The sequence below is a fragment of the Notolepis coatsorum genome (assembly GCF_963971535.1).
Source record: "Notolepis coatsorum genome assembly, chromosome: 17".
Taxonomy (NCBI): Eukaryota; Metazoa; Chordata; class Actinopteri; order Aulopiformes; family Paralepididae; genus Notolepis; species Notolepis coatsorum.
Window position 1 is genome coordinate 77,831,620 of NC_140181.1, and position 20,000 is coordinate 77,851,619.

The 20,000-nt window shown below is 42.0% G+C and overlaps 1 protein-coding gene across 1 annotated transcript in view; it reads left to right on the forward strand.

The window, feature by feature from the left end:
- The window catches only part of sema3h (sema domain, immunoglobulin domain (Ig), short basic domain, secreted, (semaphorin) 3H), a gene marked incomplete at its 5' end in the record, with an annotated part of 66,140 nt that overhangs the window by 852 nt on the left and 45,288 nt on the right, over nt 1-20,000 (forward strand). The window lies entirely within an intron of this gene.

The window sequence follows — 20,000 nt, forward strand, 5'->3', positions numbered from 1 at the left end:
TTACTCTGGTAGACATTCTCTTGGTCACTTTTCTCTCCCTCCTCTTCTCTATACTCTCTCCTCTCTCTCTCTCTCTCTCTCTCTCTCTCTCTCTCTCTCTCTCTCTCTCTCTCTCTCTCTCTCTCTCTCTCTCTCTCTCTCTCTCTCTCTCTCTCTAATAAGGTGCGTGTCTCTCATTCCCACTTATTTCTCTACCCCCACCACCCTCTCTTCTGCACGTTGTCTCTTTTGCGCCGGTTCCATATTCAAAGAAACTCAGTGTTTGTCATACAGTAGTAGTATTGTAGTCATGGGTATATACATGTATGCTGGTCAGCCACAGATAGAGACTAAATGGGTCTTGAACCCCTCTGCCCTCTTGCCCCGCCATAAAGGAAGTGCTCTCACTCTTAGTCTTAGACAGTGTTTTACTGATGCATTTTTTCCATAAAGGCAGAGATTTGACTCTCCTCACAACTCCCGCTTTTGTTGCTCGAGCCCCTGCCCTTCAAAACGGCATGCAGTCCCCCCCGACACCGGTGTACCATAGAGCAAGGCACCAACACTGTATGCCGGGTGGAACATTCCTATACCAGCCACCACCAACCCGAGGCTGGTATATTTGGCCGGTGGATGATATACTTGCCCACTCAGTCACGTAGGCAGGTAGCCAGCCATCACTGGTGGGTTCTTGTCTAAACCAATGTGGCTGCAGGGAAAAAGCCGCTGGTGCAAGTTTGCAAAACCAAACCACCAACCACTCTGGCTGGCGGACAGAGAGGAATAAGTCATCTGCTTGCTCTGTCGCCGTGGTTAGGAGTGTGATTCCTACCGGGTCCCCCCCGGCTGAAGAGGGAGCGTTAGCCTGCATACGTTCTGTGGGTCTCAGAACACATCAGGCTCACAAGTCTCCAATCATCTATCCAGCACCAGCAGCCCATTCATTCTCAAATGTTGTAGAGTAAAACTGATTAGGCATATTTTAATGCAAAGCGTACCTCTCAACAGTGATATGATATATATTATATAGGCTACAGTAGGGATGTTCGATATTATCGGCCTACCGATATTATCGGCCGATATCGGCAAATGTGATATCGGAAAATATCTGTATCGTTTTTTTTTTTTTTTTCATATCTATAACCTTTATTTACCCAGGCAAGCAAGTAAGAACAAATTCTGATTTTATTTATTGTCAAAAGTATGCATAATGTTGTGTTAATTCCACAACAAGAGATATGTAATGTTAATTACCTGAAATTATTCCATTTTTGGGGTAGGGGACCCTGCATATATCGGTATCGGTTGATATCGGTATCGGAAATAAGAGTTGGACAATATCGGTATCGGTAAAAAAGCCACATCGAGCATCCCTAATATACAGTAATGTAAATTATGACTGAAAAGGAAACAAATGAGTATGTGTGAAAAAGATAGAGCTTACATACTAGGTATTCAATCAAAGATAGAGCTTACATACAAGGTATACAATCAAAGATAGAGCTTACATACTAGGTATTCAATCAAAGATAGAGCTTACATTTTGACCTATTTGTTTACACTGCTTGTGTTGTTTTTACTACCTGTACCCCCCCCCCCTTCCCCCATGCTGCTATGATGCCTGATTTCCCCAAGGGGATCAATAAAGGAATATCTTATCTTATCTTATCTTATCATACTAGGTATTCAATCAAAGATAGAGCTTACATACTAGCATGTGCCCCTATTGTAGGGGTATTAAATTACAATTCAAAGAGTTCCAGTTAGAGAAAACCTCCTCAAGCGAAGGTCCAGAACATCATAATGTCATATGTCACTTGCGTTATGATTCAGTGACATACATTTTGAAGCAGCCTAGTGGTTGTTATTAACGTCTGCGTGTAGTCGGCGACTGATCGTCATATCAAATAAAGAAAGTACAATTCAATAATAGTTCAACAATATTTATTGTCGGTTTTCACATTGAACTGAAGCGACTATCTGTGATAATAATAAATGTCCTTTTCTCATTTAAGTAAAAAAGGGCTGCATTTTTAAATGAAATACATAACAGAGAAAAATGCATCTTAAAGTAAACTGTCTAATTTTAGAAACAATTATAAAAGGTGTAGCTTGAGTTTCCACTTTTCTTTTTGTTTTGTTAACTCCATTTCACATTTGAACCCTTTCACTACCTTAACCTTCTATAGTGTGGTAGTGAAATTGTTACCAGTCTCAACTAATGTTATAATAAACAATCTCAACGCAACAATTGAACAGCTTCAACGCCTCCTTTTCTCTCTCTTCCCCACTATATCTCACCCCCCCCCCCCCCCCCACCCCTTCCAATGTACAGTTTCTTCCCTTTCGGATGTATATTTTTGTATGATCTCTTTTTCTTACACAGTACCGTATATTTGTATGTCTTGTATGTCATAAGTGTCTTGATGAATTGAAAATGGAGGACCCTTATGTAAACAAGACAAACACCTTTTTATGATCTTCATCCTCTTAGCAGTTGTTAGTATTGAGCTGTACTGTATTGTACCCATTCTGCAATCTGAATAAATCAATCAAACTCCCCCACTTTCTCTTATTAATGGAAGGGGGGGGGGGTGAACTTAGCTCTGGCTTGTCCTGCCAGGACTGCACTGGAACGGTGTGTAGGTGCTTTTAGGTGGAACCTGGAACGATTATGCTCATCATAGTGTGGACAACAGGGAACGTTCGTTAGCACGTTGTCGGGCAGTGAATGAGAATGTGTAGGGTTCTGGAACTTCTGGTGGATCGATCATATTGTAATAATAATCGCCACGGTCTCGGAACATATGAGAGACATGCTGGTTTTGAGCTGCCAGTGGGAAGAATGAACATGAACATGAACATTAAGTGCCTTGGCTGTGTGAAACTCAACACTGTAGCACTGAAGTCTGAACATTTTGATGAACATTGTTACTCAGCTGATAGATGTTAATGTAAAATGAAAGGCGTTATATAAATTCAAGACAACATTAATAATAATAATAATAATAATAATAATTATTATTATTATTATTATTATTATTATTATTATTATTATTATTATTATTATTATTATTATTATTATTATTATTATTATTATTATTATTATTATTATTATTATTATTATTATTATTATTATTATTATTATTATTATTATTATTATTATTATTATTATTATTATTATTATTATTATTATTATTATTATTATTATTATTATTATTATTATTATTATTATTATTATTATTATTATTATTATTATTATTATTATTATTTTATTATTATGTAAGAGAGTCTGTCCATTCTTGATTAAAAGCTGTTTTCTCCATCTACCTTTCTCTTCACGCCATGTGAAATTACTTTTCTCCGACTGTTAGTCTCTGATCTCTCCCCTGTGTGTGTGTACCTCACACTGACTGGAGTCGCAATGCTTATCGCCCGGAATGCACAGATTTGATTGGGCCGAGGAGCTAATTAAATGGTTTACAACCAACACATGCGGTCTGTGAGTTTCCTCGGACGCTAAACCAGCGTTGTAAAAAAAGGCTAGAAAAGCTGTGTTGCTTTGGCGACCACAGTCTTGCGGCGATTTATGCCTCAGAGGACAGAGGTTTGTTTACAAACCGATGTACTTTCTAAGAGCTATATAAATAATTTATAGTATTGCTATCTGTCCATTCTCATTGTCACTTGAGTGCATAAACCGTGCCTTCATAATGGCTTAAAGAAAATAAAAATCCATCGGTTGGTTGTCATTTTATAGCATCGTGAATATAAGGTTTATCGCGCTTTTCGTCTTGTCTTTTTTCCAGGAAGCTAGATAATAGGCTAAACGTTGGCGCCGTTATATCAAACGCCATTTCTGCTGTATGTATACGAATGAAATAAAACAAACTGCGTAGCATCCGGACTATTACAGAGCATCTATGGATGAAATGGGGGCGGCGGGGAACGCTGATTAGTATTATTGATTAGCAATACAGTGTGCGTTCAGGTAGCCAATGTCAGTGATCGATCACGTTAGGTTTTAAAACAATGTCCAATCCAGCTGTAATTTGGGGGAATAGTATCCTACCGTCAGGCCATGTGATCGCCGGCAGCATTTCGTCATTAGTCATCTGAATCTGGTAGATCGATATGTCCATTGGCTAATCATAAATCCCATTATTCCAGGCTGAAATCTGCGATCAGTAACGGGATCAAAGATGGAGGGTCTTCGTTTGGAACCGAGGCTCATATGAAATGCCCACATACAGTGAAAAGAATTATTTTTTCAAATGCCCTCAATGATACTGCAGTGGAGCAATGGCGCCCCTAAGTGGATCTGGCCGTTATTGCATGTTTCGAAAATCAAATATGTGGGTAGGTCATGCATCTTGATCACGGACGTTAATAGCGTTATAAATATGGAATAAAACAATAATAACTCGCCACGAGTTAACTCGTGGCTCTGGTCCACAACGCATGGCACCGAAATACGTATATACGTGGCCGGTCCTTAAAGTGAATAGAAATGTATTAATCAAAATGTATTCATTCTCAATAATTTATCGGTTATAGGTCCGGATAGGAGGGCGTCTGGGCCTACACAGTGAAGAGAGAGAGAGGAAAGATGAGAGAGAGAATAGAAATGGTAAATGGTGCATTAATATAGCAGCTTTTATCCAAAGCTCTTTCAAATGTTTTGTTCCTCACATTCACCCATTCACTCAAGTTTCAAGTTTCTTTAATAGTTGTCATACAGAAGTACAGAATACTTTTATACAAAATGCTTCTTACTGTTACGCTCCAGAGACTGTGCAAGACAAGATAAGTATGAAATAAAATAACATAGTATAGCATGTAAATTAGAAGTAGAAAAATGAGGTCACAGTGTTCAGTATAGACATATGTACAATGTTCGATGCAGAATAGACGTAACTGAGTTACCATATAATATACAATACTGTGTAGTGTACTAATATACAATACTATATAGTGCAAGGCAGAAATAGGATGAGGTGCAATTTAGGTACAATTTACAGTAGGTGTACGAGTTGTAGTGCAAATCCTTTATCAATAAATATAAAGTGTGTTTGTGTGATCTAAAGTGTGGAGAGTGGGTGCTGCAGTGTGTTGTTTGTTTAAGTGAGTGTGTGCATGTGGGTGTGTGTGCTGTGTGCATTTGATGGTTGTTGCATAGTGTTTATTGTTCGTTTAGCAGCCTCACACACCAACAGCGGAGGCAACCTTGCAAGGTGCCAACCTGCTCATCTGGAGCAGTTAGGGGTTAAGTGTCTTGCTCAAGGACACTTTGACACGCTGCCCGGAATCGAACCGGGAACCTTCCGATTACGAGACGACCACTCTACCTCCTGAGCCACTGTTGCACTGTTAAATAGAAGAGAGAGAGAGAGAGAGAGAGAGAGAGAGAGAGAGAGAGAGAGAGAGAGAGAGAGAGAGAGAGAGAGAGAGAGAGAGAGAGAGAGAGAGAGAGAGAGAGAGAGAGAGAGAGAGAGAGAGATCTATGTTCTAGAACGCCAGATCTTTCCACACATACTCTATGTTCTAGAACGCCAGATCTTTCCACACGTACTCCTAGTCAACGGCTGTGCATGTGCTCTGACACTAGTGAAAAGCCAGGGAGCAGCTTCCCTTCCTCACCATCTGATGTCATCGTAGTGTTCCCATATAGAAATGACATAAAACCTTCCTATATATAAACTCGGGGTGAAATTCTTGTGAAAGTAGTTTTTATTTTTTCTAAGCCACATTCTCCCTTTACTTATGGCAGTCAAAGAAACTGGAAAACCATGAATCCGGATTGATTACGGGTTCTTACATAAGCCAAACAACATCACAGAGGTTCCCAGAAGTAGAAAACGATAAGACTGCAGCGACAGAATCCTGACCTAGATAAGATAGAGAGAAATTACGCAGAAAGAAATTACGCAGAGAGAAATAGAGAGAAGAGAGAGACACCCTCTGCAGAATTCTCTCAGGTGGGAGTATTCTAATGAAGTCGGAATATACTGTAGAGAGACCAGTAGTCAGGTGTGTTTGTGTGTGTGTGTGTGTGTGTGTGTGTGTGTGTGTGTGTGTGTGTGTGTGTGTGTGTGTGTGTGTGTGTGTGTGTGTGTGTGTGTGTGTGTGTGTGTGTGTGTGTGTGTGTGTGTGTGTGTGTGTGTGTGTGTGTGTGTGTGTGTGTGTGTGTGTGTGTGTATGGGTGGATGAGTGGATGAGTGTATGTGTGTTTCTTGAGATAGATCACTGTATTCTACTGAGCCCAGCCTTATTGTCGTTGTACAATAGAGGCACAATGTGATATCGCAACAAAGTGACTGGGGAGAGACTGTGTGTGTTAGTATTTGTTGGTGTTTGACAGTGTGTGCCTGCACATGTGTGTGTGTGTGTTTGTCTGTGTGTGTTTGTGAGGGTGTGTGCATAGTGTGTACTGGGATGCGCGTGTGCATCTTTATGTGTGTTTTTCTGCCACACAACGCAGGTGTGTTTGTGCATACGTGTGTGCATGTACTGTACATCCATGTAAATATGTGCATGTTGGTGTCTGTGTATTTGTGTGTGTACCTACCGTGTTTATGTGAAAAAAGTCTCCGGTTACAGGATGTAAGTCTATGTAATGTCCCCATATTTCACATTCAGTTTCAGTAGTCATGTGTGTGTGTGTGTGTGTGTGTGTGTGTGTGTGTGTGTGTGTGTGTGTGTGTGTGTGTGTGTGTGTGTGTGTGGGAGTATGTGTGTGTGTGGGAGTATGTGTGTGTGTGTGTGTGTGTGTGGGGGGGGGGGAGTATGTGTGTGTGTGTGTGTGTGTGTGTGTGTGTGTGTGTGTGTGTGTGTGTGTGTGTGTGTGTGTGTGTGTGTGTGTGTGTGTGTGTGTGTGTGTGTGTGTGTGTGTGTGTGTGTGTGTGTGTGTGTGTGTGTGTGTGTGTGTGTGTGTGAGAGAGAGTTCAGCCACAGCCACAGACTGCCTCTCAGTGGGAGCTCCATGCTTTGGTCATTTCCCTGCCATTCCTCAGTGTAGTTGGACCCGTGGAGGGACCGGCCTAGAGCCACACTCTTTGTTGACACTTAACAGTTAAAGGGACATTTCACCTTTCCCCCCCCTGAATCTTATCGTTCCGTTGTGACTGAGGAATAATCAGACATACAACTTACCACGTGTCACTCACTTGCCGCCTTCTGCCAATCAGAGCGTGGATGAGCGCTACCCCGCCCCCACACTTATTCACTGAAAAACTCTGCTACAAGGACTTTATGATGTGATATAGCAGCGTTTTAGACCTGCGAATCCACTAATGTTATACCTATAACGTTACCTCTATCCTAGCTTGATGGATCGAAGCACAGACAAACACACGCGGACGCACGCACGCACGCACGCGCACACACACACACACACACACACACACACACACACACACACACACACACACACACACACACACACACACACACACACACACCCGCACGCACGCACGCACGCACGCACGCACGCACGCACGCACACACACACACACACACACACACAGACACACAGTTCCCTATTGGTAACATTATTGCTAGCTTAACGCTAACGTAAGCCCACTTAAATGACTATCAGACTATCTAGTCAATTAGCAATAAAAACCTTATAACAAACGTTGGCTATCTTGTAAATATAATTTTGCTATAATTTTACCGCAGTAGCTTATCAAGAGGCTCATCCTGCAGCGCGCCTCTCAGCTCTGACAGCAGGTGCTGTTGCCCAGAGGTCCGCAGGTCATTAACGTTACTCTACTGCTGGCAAATTCTGAACTGGCATCATGTCTATGAGCCTCAGTGATGAAGAAAAGTTTGCAAATCACTTAATTGATCAATTCATTAGTTTTTTATGCATGTCCTGCTCTCAGTGTAAGTTTGCTTAACGACAGCAAACCACAGGCTCACCAACAATAGGCTTAATTTGCTCTTATCGTCCCTGAACGACCAACGTCAAATTATTTTTACGGCCCCTGGACGTCGGGATGCCGTTCAGTTCGAGCCCTGGGCTGTGCAGTTGCTAAATCTGCATTCATATTTGATCTTCAACGCCTAGTTTGACACTTTGATCTGGTTTTCGTGAACCAGGCGCAGTGTGCAAGACACATGGTTAGTACAACACAGACTGCAGCTCACTTCACATCTATATGACACTACATGTGTCCTTGCTTCACTCTGGGATGCTTTATAATTGCCCCCTCACTCACCAAAAATGTAATGTGGGTAAAAGAGAAATCTTTGAAATGACAGCCAAATGATACCCCCAGGCTATAAGGGCCAATATGAGTTATAAGTCCTATTCTAAGAGAGAGAGAGAGAGAGAGAGAGAGAGAGAGAGAGAGAGAGAGAGAGAGAGAGAGAGAGAGAGAGAGAGAGAGAGATAGGGGTGGAGAGAGCTGAGCGAGAGAAACAGATAGGTAGAGAGAGTGCTGAGAGAGAGAAAGAAAAATAGAGAATTAATGAATGAAGGATTGAATGAATGAATGAATGAATGAATGAATGAATGAATGAATGAATGAATGAATGAATGAATGAATGAATGAATGAATGAATGAATGAAAAACTTTATTTAACAGATTGCAGAATGGGTACAATACAGTACGGCTCAATACACACAATTGTTAAGGGGATGCAGACCAGAGAAAGACGTTTGTCTTGTTTATATCAGGGTCCCCCATTTTCAATTCATAGTGACATTTATGACATACACAACATATGACATCATGACATTTATGGCATAGGGACATACATGACATACAGGTATATAGTACTGTTACATTTGTGACCTATACGATATGCAAATATACAGTACTGTTACCCATAGATCCTAACAGAGAATATATACATATGATGGGGAGGAGACTGTACATTAGGAGGGGGTGGGTGGGTGGGAGAGAAATATACATACGGTGGGGAGAGAATATATACATACGGTGGGGAGGAGACTGTACATTAGGAAAGGGTGGGTGGGTGGGTGGTAGAGAAATATACATACGGTGGGGAGAGAATATATACATACGGTGGGGAGGAGACTGTCTATTAGGAGGGGGTGGGGGCGGGGGGGTTTGGACATTTACGGTGGCCAGTTTCGAATTGCAACCTCCCGTAGGTGCTCTTTAAGAGCGGTTTTGAATGTGGGTAGGGATTCACATTCCTTTACAGCTTTGGGTAGGGCGTTCCACATTGATGTGGCATAATTGCGGAACGTGTTTAGTCCCTTGTTTGAGCCGAATCTGGGTTTAACATGATTTGTTCAGCTCCCCCTGGTGTTGTGATCGTGGTATTCACTGACCTTTGGGAAGTATTTTGACATGTACATGGGTACCTTAGTCGTATAGTGTATCTTGTAGACCAGGCCCATTGCAAGTTGCTGTACTCTGTCGTCTACTCTAAGCCATCCTAGGTAGTCAAAGTGGGCAGGGGTGAGGTGGGTTCTAGGAGTAAGGTCAAGTAGTAGTCTGACCAGTTTGTTTTGTGATGTTTGTAGTCTTGTTTTTAGCGCCTTTGAGGTGCTTTGGTACCATGAGGTGCAAGCATAGTCGTAGTACCCTTGAATGAGTGCTCCTGCCAGAGTCTTGTTTACCAGAGAAGAGATCCGGTACAAGAATCTAGTTCGTTGGTTGACTTTTTTTATTACATTGGATGCCATTTTGTCACAGGAAAGATTTGCCTCTAGGATAGAACCTAGGTATGTAATTTCATCTTTCCTTGTGACAATACTGTCACCCACTGTAACTGAGAAGCCATCGGACTTGATGAGTTTGTTATTTGATCCGAAGAGAATGGACTCTGTTTTACCCAGATGTAATGATAGTTTGTTATCAGCGAGCCAGGTGCAGATTCTGCCGAGTTCTGAGCTGAGGGTTTTTTCAACCTGTAACTTGTTCTTGTCAGAGACCAGCAGGGCTGAGTCGTCCACGAACAAGAACAAGTTGCAGTCACAAGCTGACGACATGTGATTTGCATAAATTAGGAACAGTAGCGGTCCTAGTATGCTTCCTTGTGGAACACCACAGCTCACTGTGAGGGGGGGGTTAGAGTACCGTTTACCTCCACCATCTGTTCGCTCCCCTCAAGGTAGGATTGCATCCAGCTCACTGATAAACTATCAAAACCAATTGATTTTAGCTTGTCAATCAGAATGGAGTGATTGACAGTGTCGAAGGCCTTTTGTAGGTCCAGCATGACCATGCCGCAGTATTTGCCCGCGTCCACCTCTTGTTTGATGTGGTCGTTCAAATAGAGAAGGCATGTGTCAGTGGAGTGGGATGTTCTGAAGCCAGATTGGAATTCGTAGATTAGATTTTTGTCCGCTAGGTACTTTTGGACCTGCTCGTAGACAATTTTTTCCATGACTTTTGAGATGGAGGTAAGAATAGAAACAGGGCGGTAGTTGCCTGGGTCTAATTTGCTGCCCTTTTTGTGCAGGGGGGTCACTCTCGCAATTTTGAAGTCCTTGGGGACGTGTCCCTGTTTTATGGAGAGGTTTATTATGTGTGTGATGACTGAGGTGATGGCGGCTGCTGAGTCTCTGAAGAATTTGGAGGGGAAGTTGTCATGGCCAGTGGCCTTGTTAGGTTGGAGGTAGGGATGCACCGAATGGGAAATTCTTGGCCGAAAATCGAATGCCGAAAGGCCGAAAATGATTTTGCTACCTGATTATGGCAAAAGACATGATTATGGCAAAACTTAACTTAAATAATATTAATAATCACTATTATGGGCCCATAAAACATTTATTCAGCACTTTTGAATGCATACATTAATTCCAGACTGACTGCTGAAAGATTGTACAATTTAAACATTTTCTCTTTGCATACAACAAAATGTGCATTAAAGTCAAGTGCATTTTCTTTTCTCTGTAGGATAACTACAACAAAGTGGATTCAGAACAAAGCCAAGGTGCTTTAAAACTGCATACAGATCTGCATAAAGACACGCACACGAGAGGGAGAATAGCTTATAACAGACTTAATGATGTTACTGTAGTGGCTACTGTCATAATTCATGGAATTATGGAAGGACTGTTGTATTTACTACATCTCCCGTGACTCTTAGCGGGGGATGACGTAGGTTACGAGAGACGAGTGAAAGAGGACCGGAAGCGTTGTTAGCTAGCTTAACGCTAACGTTAGTTTAAAAGGTTTTAACCACAACGGGCATATAGTAATGGCGAGGATATAAAGCATGTTAAAGACGCATTTATTGGATGCGTTGCTCGCGGACTTTCATAGAAACAGCGTGATTCCCAAGAGGAGTTAGTTATCACAGGTTGTAGAACGCAGGAAGAGCTGCAAGCTGCTCACGTTACACGTTGCACAAAGTCTGTAGCCGCGTTTTGATTACGTCATCACAACAACACTTTAGGTTACACGAACGTTACGTAACCCTGTTCTTTGACATTCTGTGATATATTTTCGGTGCTAAAACCATTTTCGGACAATAATTTTCGGTGGCCGAATATTCGGTGCATCCCTAGTTGGAGGATAAGGGAGAGGAAAAGGGAGAGAGAGAGGAGGTGGGAAAGATGGAAATGGAGAGAGAGAGAGGCCCCTCTGTCTGTCTGTCTGTCTGCTCTCTCTCTCTCTCTCTCTCTCTCTCTCTCTCTCTCTCTCTCTCTCTCTCTCTCTCTCTCTCTCTCTCTGTCTTTCTCTCTCTCTCTCTCTCTCTCTCTCTCTCTCTCTCTCTCTCTCTCTCTATCTTTCCCTCACTGTTTCTATAGTTATTTTTCTCCCTTTCAATTAAATCCAATTCAATTCAAAGAGGCTTTGTGATGATAATCAAGTACAGTATTGCCAAAGCAGTAAAGCACACTGTACACAGTAGTGTGAACAGGAACAAGGATGATTTCTTTCTTTCTTTCTTTCTTTCTTTCTTTCTTTCTTTCTTTCTTTCTTTCTTTCTTTCTTTCTTTCTTTCTTCTTTCTTTCTTTCCTTCTTTCTTTCTTTCTTCTTTCTTTCCTCGTCTGTTTTCCTCTAATGGCTAATCCCTGACACGAAAGATATTGGATAGAGGATAGAATATCCAACAAAGCTATTCTCGCATCAGCCATCTGCTTTTGTTTACCAGCAGACATAGAAGCGGCAAAATTGTAGTAGTGCAAAATTCACAAAACACCTTGTTTTTTGTTGCTTCATAGGCTATCCACGGGAATTTTACTTTCCAGCTAGCTTGATAAATCCATCCCTTTCTTTGTCCATCTGCGCTGTTGCGGTTGTCGTTAACTTCGTTACTCTTGTTAGTTGACTGGGCACTGGGCAGCCCTGCTTGTGCTGCTGCCACCGGTGCTGCTAGCTTCCCCTGCCTCCAAAACATAATTTTCGGGTCAATGTCCCGACGCGAGGCCCCGTGGCTGCTTCTGACGCGGTCAGTCGTTGATTTTTGTGATGCATTTATCAAATTAACCTCTCAGCGAGGTATTGAACACTTCTTTTTTCTTTGCTTTTTTTCTTTGTTCATTCCCTGAGTCAAATGTCCTCCATTTATCTCCTGTCGACATTGTGTTTCAAAATTCTAATTACCACCACTCTGCCACACACACCATCCACCTTACACCTGACCACCACCCCATGATGTGCCAATGCGCTTGATAGATGACGCAGTCACGCTGTCGCATATAGTGAGGCAGTTTATATGCATATTACTATTCTACAAATGTGTCTATGTGAAATATATAAGCATGTAAGCAAAACTAGATTTTAGGTCTGTGATTGTTAACGGGCAGCTGGGTGGCGTAGCGGAGATTGCGCTCGTCACCAATGCAAGAGACTCCGGTCTCGAATCCCGGTGTCAGCATTGCCTGCAGCTTGGGCCAGTCGTCATACTATCTCAATTGGCAGAGGTAGCGGGTGGAAGTCGATGGGTGTGGATTGGACGTTGTGGACAGCGACTCTACAGGTCGGTTGGGTGACACCTGCACAGCAGAGACAGGAAGTATCGGGGGCAGTGTGAGCCTCCCACGCGTTACTCCTCCCCACTGAGAGTCTGCGCTGTCTGGTGAAAAGATGCACAGGCTGCCTCCTCGTGTACCGGGGGGGACACATGATGCAAGGCTTCTATCCTCACTACAACCGACCAGTGGGGGCATAGTCTAGCAACGTTCAAGACAGGGGAGGGGAGAATTGGCAATACGAAATTGGGATGGGAGAAAAATTTTAAATAAGGAGAAAAAGTGGATAAAAAAAGAAAGTGATTGTTAACATTCCTATTTATTTTAGGTGCGAGGCCCTGTGCGACCGCACCTCTCGCACGCCCCTTGCGGCTGCTCTGCACACACAAACACGTGACACACACACACACACACACACACACAGACACGCGCACACACGCACACACACACACACACACGCACACAGACACGCGCACACACGCACACACACACACACACACACACACACACACACACACACACACACACACACACACACACACACACACACACACACACACACACACACACACACACACACACACACACACACACACACACACACACACACAATAATAATAATAATAATAATAGATTGGATTTGTAATGCACTTTTTGTTCGCTGGGATCCCAAAGTGCTCAAAAAGCACAATGTGCTTGCTGTTACAATATCACCTGGCTTTCTTGTGATGTTTAATGACTGGGGCCCCTGTATTGGAGGGAGGTAGCTAGTGTAAACTACTAACGAGTCAGTCGCAGTCAACCAGCACCTGCTAACAGGTCTGCCCTTTAGCTCAGCTGGTTAGTGCAGCCACTGTGGATCCTATGGTCCCAGGTTCAAAACTACTTGGTTACACTAGTATCATGCTATAGGACAGTTTAAATGACTCAGACCCCCTGTGTTGGAGAAATGTAGCTAGTAACTTCATACTAGGACAGTTTAAATGACTCAGACCCCCTGTGTTGGAGAAATGTAGCTAGTAACTTCATACTAGGACAGTTTAATGACTCAGGCCTGCTGTGTTGGAGAAATGTAGCTAGTAGCTTCATGTTATTAGGACAGTTTAAGTGACCCAGACCCCCCTGTGTTGCAGAGAGGTAGCTAGTAGCTTCATGTGACAGAGTTTAATGACTCAGACCCACTGTGTGGAGAAAGGTAGCTAGTACATTCACATAAACATTTAATAATTTAGCTGAACGCTTTTATTCAAAGCGACTTACAAGTTCTGCACAACAGATCAGCAGGAAGGGTGCAACTCTTTCAGCGGAGTAACAAATGTTCGTCAAACAGTGTTGAAACTTGGGTGCTACAGTCTTGAGTGCATGCTAGTAGATGGATCACCGGAATATACTGTAGACATGGGTTTCCAACCTAAACTATTACTTTCTGTCACCACCAAGTTTAAGCCAAATCAGATAGGAAATGTGTGATTTATCATGCGGTTACAGGCAGACAGACAGACTGTGCAGGGCGGAGCTTCCTATAGGCAACATAGGCGGTTGGCTAGAGCGCCCCCAGAGCCAAAACTGCACCCAGCAAAAAAAAAAAAAATATATATATATATATATATATATATATATATATATATATATATATATATATATATATATATATATATATATATATATATATATATATATGTTTTATTATTATTATTTTTGCTGAACACAGTTTTTGCTCCCCCTCTATATCTGCAACCAATATTTTAACATTTAAAAAAGAAATCTAACATAAGGGAAAATGAGGGGGGGGGGGGGGGGGCGCAGTGGGTAGAGCTTGCCTAGGGCGCCAAATGTGCTAGGTCCGGCCCTGAGACAGAGGCACATAAACAGACAAGTGATTACATTCTCTCTTTTACATACTGTTTCACTTCATTATTCAAATCAATCATACAATAATAATTTGAAAGTAGTTCACACTATAGTGAATCGTAATTGGTGATTCAGAGTCTGGATGCAGCCAGGCAACCGAGTGTACAAATGATGTATCCCCTCTGAAATAGATGTGAATAATGCTCACTCATTACTTCACAACAGAAGTTCTGTAACTTTCCCAATCGGTGACCCAAATTAGGTAATGAGGTTCCCCCTGGCTTGTAAAACACACACACTAGTCATGCGGCGACCCAGCAGAAAAGAAGCCTGTGACCTATTTGGGTCCTGACCCCATGATCTGTTGTGAATCTATCCCTCTGTATAGAGCTGGATTCATGATTTATTCATAGACCAATTACTGTCTTTGTGTGTTTGGCCGCACCGTGAGTCATTTGAATGTAAATCAGCCACTGTAGAGATTCAAATTGAATTATATGAACTTGAGTAGATTGTTATAGGAGGAGACACTTCAGGTCATATTCGTCTGATTCAGATGCTAATTTGTTACATGCTGTTGTGTTCAGAGTACACTGTACACTGTTTTTTTTTTTTTATAGATGAGTGAATGTACAGAATATGTTTTAAACTGTTTTTATATTAGCGTTTAATGTCCTTCTATTTTTCTGTTTATTTTCTGGCTTAAACATCTAGCCCAGGGACTACAACTGAAAACTAGCAACCCTGCTAATGTTGTCATATATTAATATTTTTTTTTACATTTGTATTCATTTATAAATGTATAACTGTTGATTGATATGCACTGTAAACTAAACTAGAATGTAGGGTATTCCTAAGCTTCTTCCCTTCTTGAGGCAAACAAACAGAATGCTTATCCGCGGGACAAAACATTTCTTTATAAAAATCACAGTGTATATTTGACTCTGCAAGAGTACATTTGAAACTGTGGGCCAAATATATACACGCGAGTGGAACATTGTGCAAAAGAAATGAGTCACTTCCTCTCTCACAGTAAGGACGCATCAGCACTTAATTTCCATAGCCTCAATCTTCCATCTTTAGCATAAATTAAATATATTTGCACTTTCATTCACAAGATCAGAATCAGATTCAGAATCTTTTATGGTCACAGCACAGTTTTACAGCACATTATTATTATTAACACATTGGACGCCAGACCCAACATAAGTCGGGTTAAACTCGCCGAACGTTGGGCGCCAAACCCGAGAAAGTCGGGTTTTCATCGTTATTTCTTTTATTCGATATTTCCCTTCATAATTCATCCATCCAGCTGATGTTATCATTGGGAATGGGTCTGAGATCGCAAACGTCCAATACCGCCGCCTACGCCTTGCGGCCGCTATTGCACTCCATTTGAAACGATGTGGCTTGGTGTCTGGGCCGAGCTGCGGCGTGGGGCGGGGTCTAACTACTCGGGCAGGGCAAGCGGTTATAATGGATGCATCGACTAGGGTCACCCCCCCCCCGTTCATGTTCAATGCTGGATTACGTTGGTACACGATCACGATCAGTACTTGGAATGGCGATCAGATAATTGGATTATTCTTTTTGCAGTACATCATAGACAAGGTAAGGGCTATATGTTATCAATCTTGCGTTGATCCGATAATTCTTTCCCACGATCGGAGCGTGTGTCTGTAATGTACTGTGTAACGTATTCCGTTGGTGACGATCGAAGCATAGAACCCCCCCCACCCTTTCATGCATGCATGATGAAACATAATACCGATAATCTAGCGTTGATTTCAGATTGATTATTGATCCAGGCGAGGAAGGCACGATTTATAGTGAAATGCAGTAAAACGCTGTTTGGCGGCGTTTCCTGGGATTACACAGAATTACTCTAAAACTATACTCATATTCACCACGGTATAAAATGGAAATGTATGGATGAAAAAATTATCTGTTTTTTGCATCTTGACCGGAAGAAACTCAATCGACTATATTATTAGATCCATAGCTATAATATTTAATATAGTTTTAGCACTGCAAACACCGGCATATATCCCCATTGAACAAAGCGCTGGTACACACGGCCATACGCCCACAGCAACCTCTGGCACTGAACCTGTTAATACTACTACTAATAATAATAATAATAATAATAATAATAATAATAATAATAGTAATAACAACAACAATAACAACAATAATAATAACAGTTATATTAACAATAGTATATTTGCAGCAGCAATAGTAAAGGATACAAATGAATAAATAGATTAAAAGTAGAATAAAGATAAAATATAATGGCAATGAATTGCAGCTGGACACAACAATAGAGTAGCCTTAACCCTTTCACTACCATAACCGTCTGTAGTGTGGTAGTGAAAGGGTTAACCATCTGTAGTGTGGTAGTAAAAGGGTTATCCTTCTGTAGTGTCGCAGTGAAAGGGTTAACCATTTGGTAGTGTGGTAGTGAAAGGGTTCATTATCCTACAGTGGCTACGATAATCTACCATTATAATACAATAGTATTTACAAATAGTATTGTGTATTGTGTGTGTGTTTATTGTAATACAATGATCACAGTGTGTAAGTAGTGTGTACAAAGTGCAGTATGCGTGTAGGCGTAGCCTTGTCGCAATGTTCATGTAGATTGCTTACATTGTTTGTGTGTGTAGTTAGTTATGTCTGTGTGGGTGTGTGGGTCATGGCACACAGGTGGCAGGCCATTAATGTTCATGAGTCTGACTGCCAAGGGGATTTCATCCCAGCTGTGATTACAGCACCCTCTGTACCTTTATGACCCTTTATGACCAAACTAATTCAAATATCCATTCATTTTCCACCAGGCAGTCATCTTCATCTTCCTTTATGCACCATTTACATTTAGTAATTTAGCTGAAAGCGATTTTATCCAAAGCGACTTACAAGTTCTGTACGACAAGTCAGCAGGAAGAGTGCAACTCTTTCAGCTGAGTTACATTGTTCATCAAACAGTGTTGAACTTGAGTGCAACAGTCTTGAGTGCATAGTAGTAAAGATATATTAGCCATAATATGTAGTAATATAGGCAAGGAAGATTATTTAGTAGCAAAGTGCATGATAGTAAAATACATTACAAAGCTTTTTTTAAATTTAGATATTGATTGTATGTACCAATAACATGGCCAAATTATAGAGGAGCTGCTTTATGGAATGCAAAACTGGCATACAGTTAACAACTCTGCCCATCTCAAACAAGCACTAGCAAGTCTCAATTATGAAATTACTTACAATTCATGTATTTGTTGTCTTGCTTCCTTGAGAAATTACTGTAAGAGGTGAGGTGTGTGTATAATAAGCCACTAGGATTCCCGCCTCTCCTACACATACTGCTGCACTTACTGTCTTGTTCCGCGCATGTTGCTAGTCTCATGTGCAGAGGAATAAATAAATGAACAGATAAATAAACATCTTCTGTACTGACTGTGGCCAAGGAGAGGACATTTCGTGTTACCAGGCTGCAAGTAGGTGGGCGTGCGTGGATGGTTCGGCTCTTCAATGGATTCATTAGATCTCTTTATGGGATTTGATTACTAGTCTGAAGTAACAGGTGATTCCATCAGAGGTGTCCCTGGTGGCTCGGAGCAGCGCAGATGCGCGGACGAGTTCAGATCTGGTGCGTGACCCACAACGTCATCTTCTCCCCGTCTCACATTTCTCTGCTGAATATTGCATCTAACAAAACAAAGATGCCTTTATGTAAATGCATTCTAAAGGAAATATTTTTTTGGATCTTTAGTATCATACATTCTTTCAGATCTGTATCTAGGGCAGACAGTCTCAAATGCAGGGCTTGGGATATGTGGCCGTTGGAATGGTTATTTAGCATATAAATTGCCTACTTCCTTCTGTTCATTTTATTGTTAAGTCCTTGAAGGAGGAATATGCTGGCAAAAAATAGAGAGCTGGTCTCACAATGTAGCAAAGCATTGAGACTGATCTAGGGCAATGGTTTGGGGGAATTTTAAAATAAAAAGAAAACAAGTCAGAATGTACCCTGTTTTTCCACTACAATCCTAATATTCTACTCAAACTATACCTCATGTTATTGGGTCAAGCCAATCAATCTTTCCAGGAGGAGTTTGTGAACCCATCTCAGACTTTGGGAAATGCTGAAGTCCAGGGCTCCTATGTTCTTCTCCTGGACAGAGCTACTGTAGAGGACCTAGTGTCTACTGTAGGGGACTAGTGTCTGCTGTAGAGGACCTAGTGTCTGCTGCAGGGGACCTAGTGTCTACTGTAGGGGACCTAGTGTCTACTGTAGGGGACCTAGTGTCTACTGTAGGGACCTAGTGTCTGCTGTAGGGACCTAGTGTCTGCTGCAGGGGACCTAGTGTCTGCTGTAGGGGACCTAGTGTCTACTGTAGGGGACCTAGTGTCTGCTGTAGAGGACCTAGTGTCTACTGTAGGGGACCTAGTGTCTGCTGTAGGGGACCTAGTGTCTGCTGCTGGGACCTAGTGTCTACTGTAGGGGACCTAGTGTCTACTGTAGAGGACCTAGTGTCTACTGTAGGGACCTAGTGTCTGCTGTAGGGGACCTAGTGTCTGCTGCAGGGGACCTAGTGTCTACTGTAGGGACCTAGTGTCTGCTGCAGGGACCTAGTGTCTGCTGCAGGGGACCTAGTGTCTACTGTAGGGGACCTAGTGTCTCTGTAGGGGACCTAGTGTCTGCTGCAGGGGACCTAGTGTCTACTGTAGGGGACCCTAGTGTCTACTGTAGGGACCTAGTGTCGCTTAACTGTGATCACCATCACCCCCTTGAACTCTGATATGCACTAACAATACCACCCCCTCTCCCCCCTCCCACACTGTGCAATATATACTGTAACCATTCAATGCAATGTTGTCCCAACTTCATGTGCAATCTTCTACCCTTCAAGTGCAATTATCTACCCACTACTGTCTGATACTGTGATTGTTGTATATTCTGTATATTGTATAGTATTGTGACATAATTTCTTTTTATTACTTGTTGTGACTTTATGCTTATTTTCTATTACCAGCACTTAAGTTTGAGTCCCTAATCTCGCAGTACGCAAGTATAATGACAATAAAGTATATTCTATATTGTATGCCCCCCAAGATGTCTGTGACATCAGTGGATGCTATGAATGCCAGCTCCCTGCTATGACAACCCCACCCTTCACAGCAGGGACACACTCTGCATTATTAATACCAAGGGGTTGACGGCGTTAATGGCTGAGGCTATCTTTAACCTCAAGACTGTCATTTAAA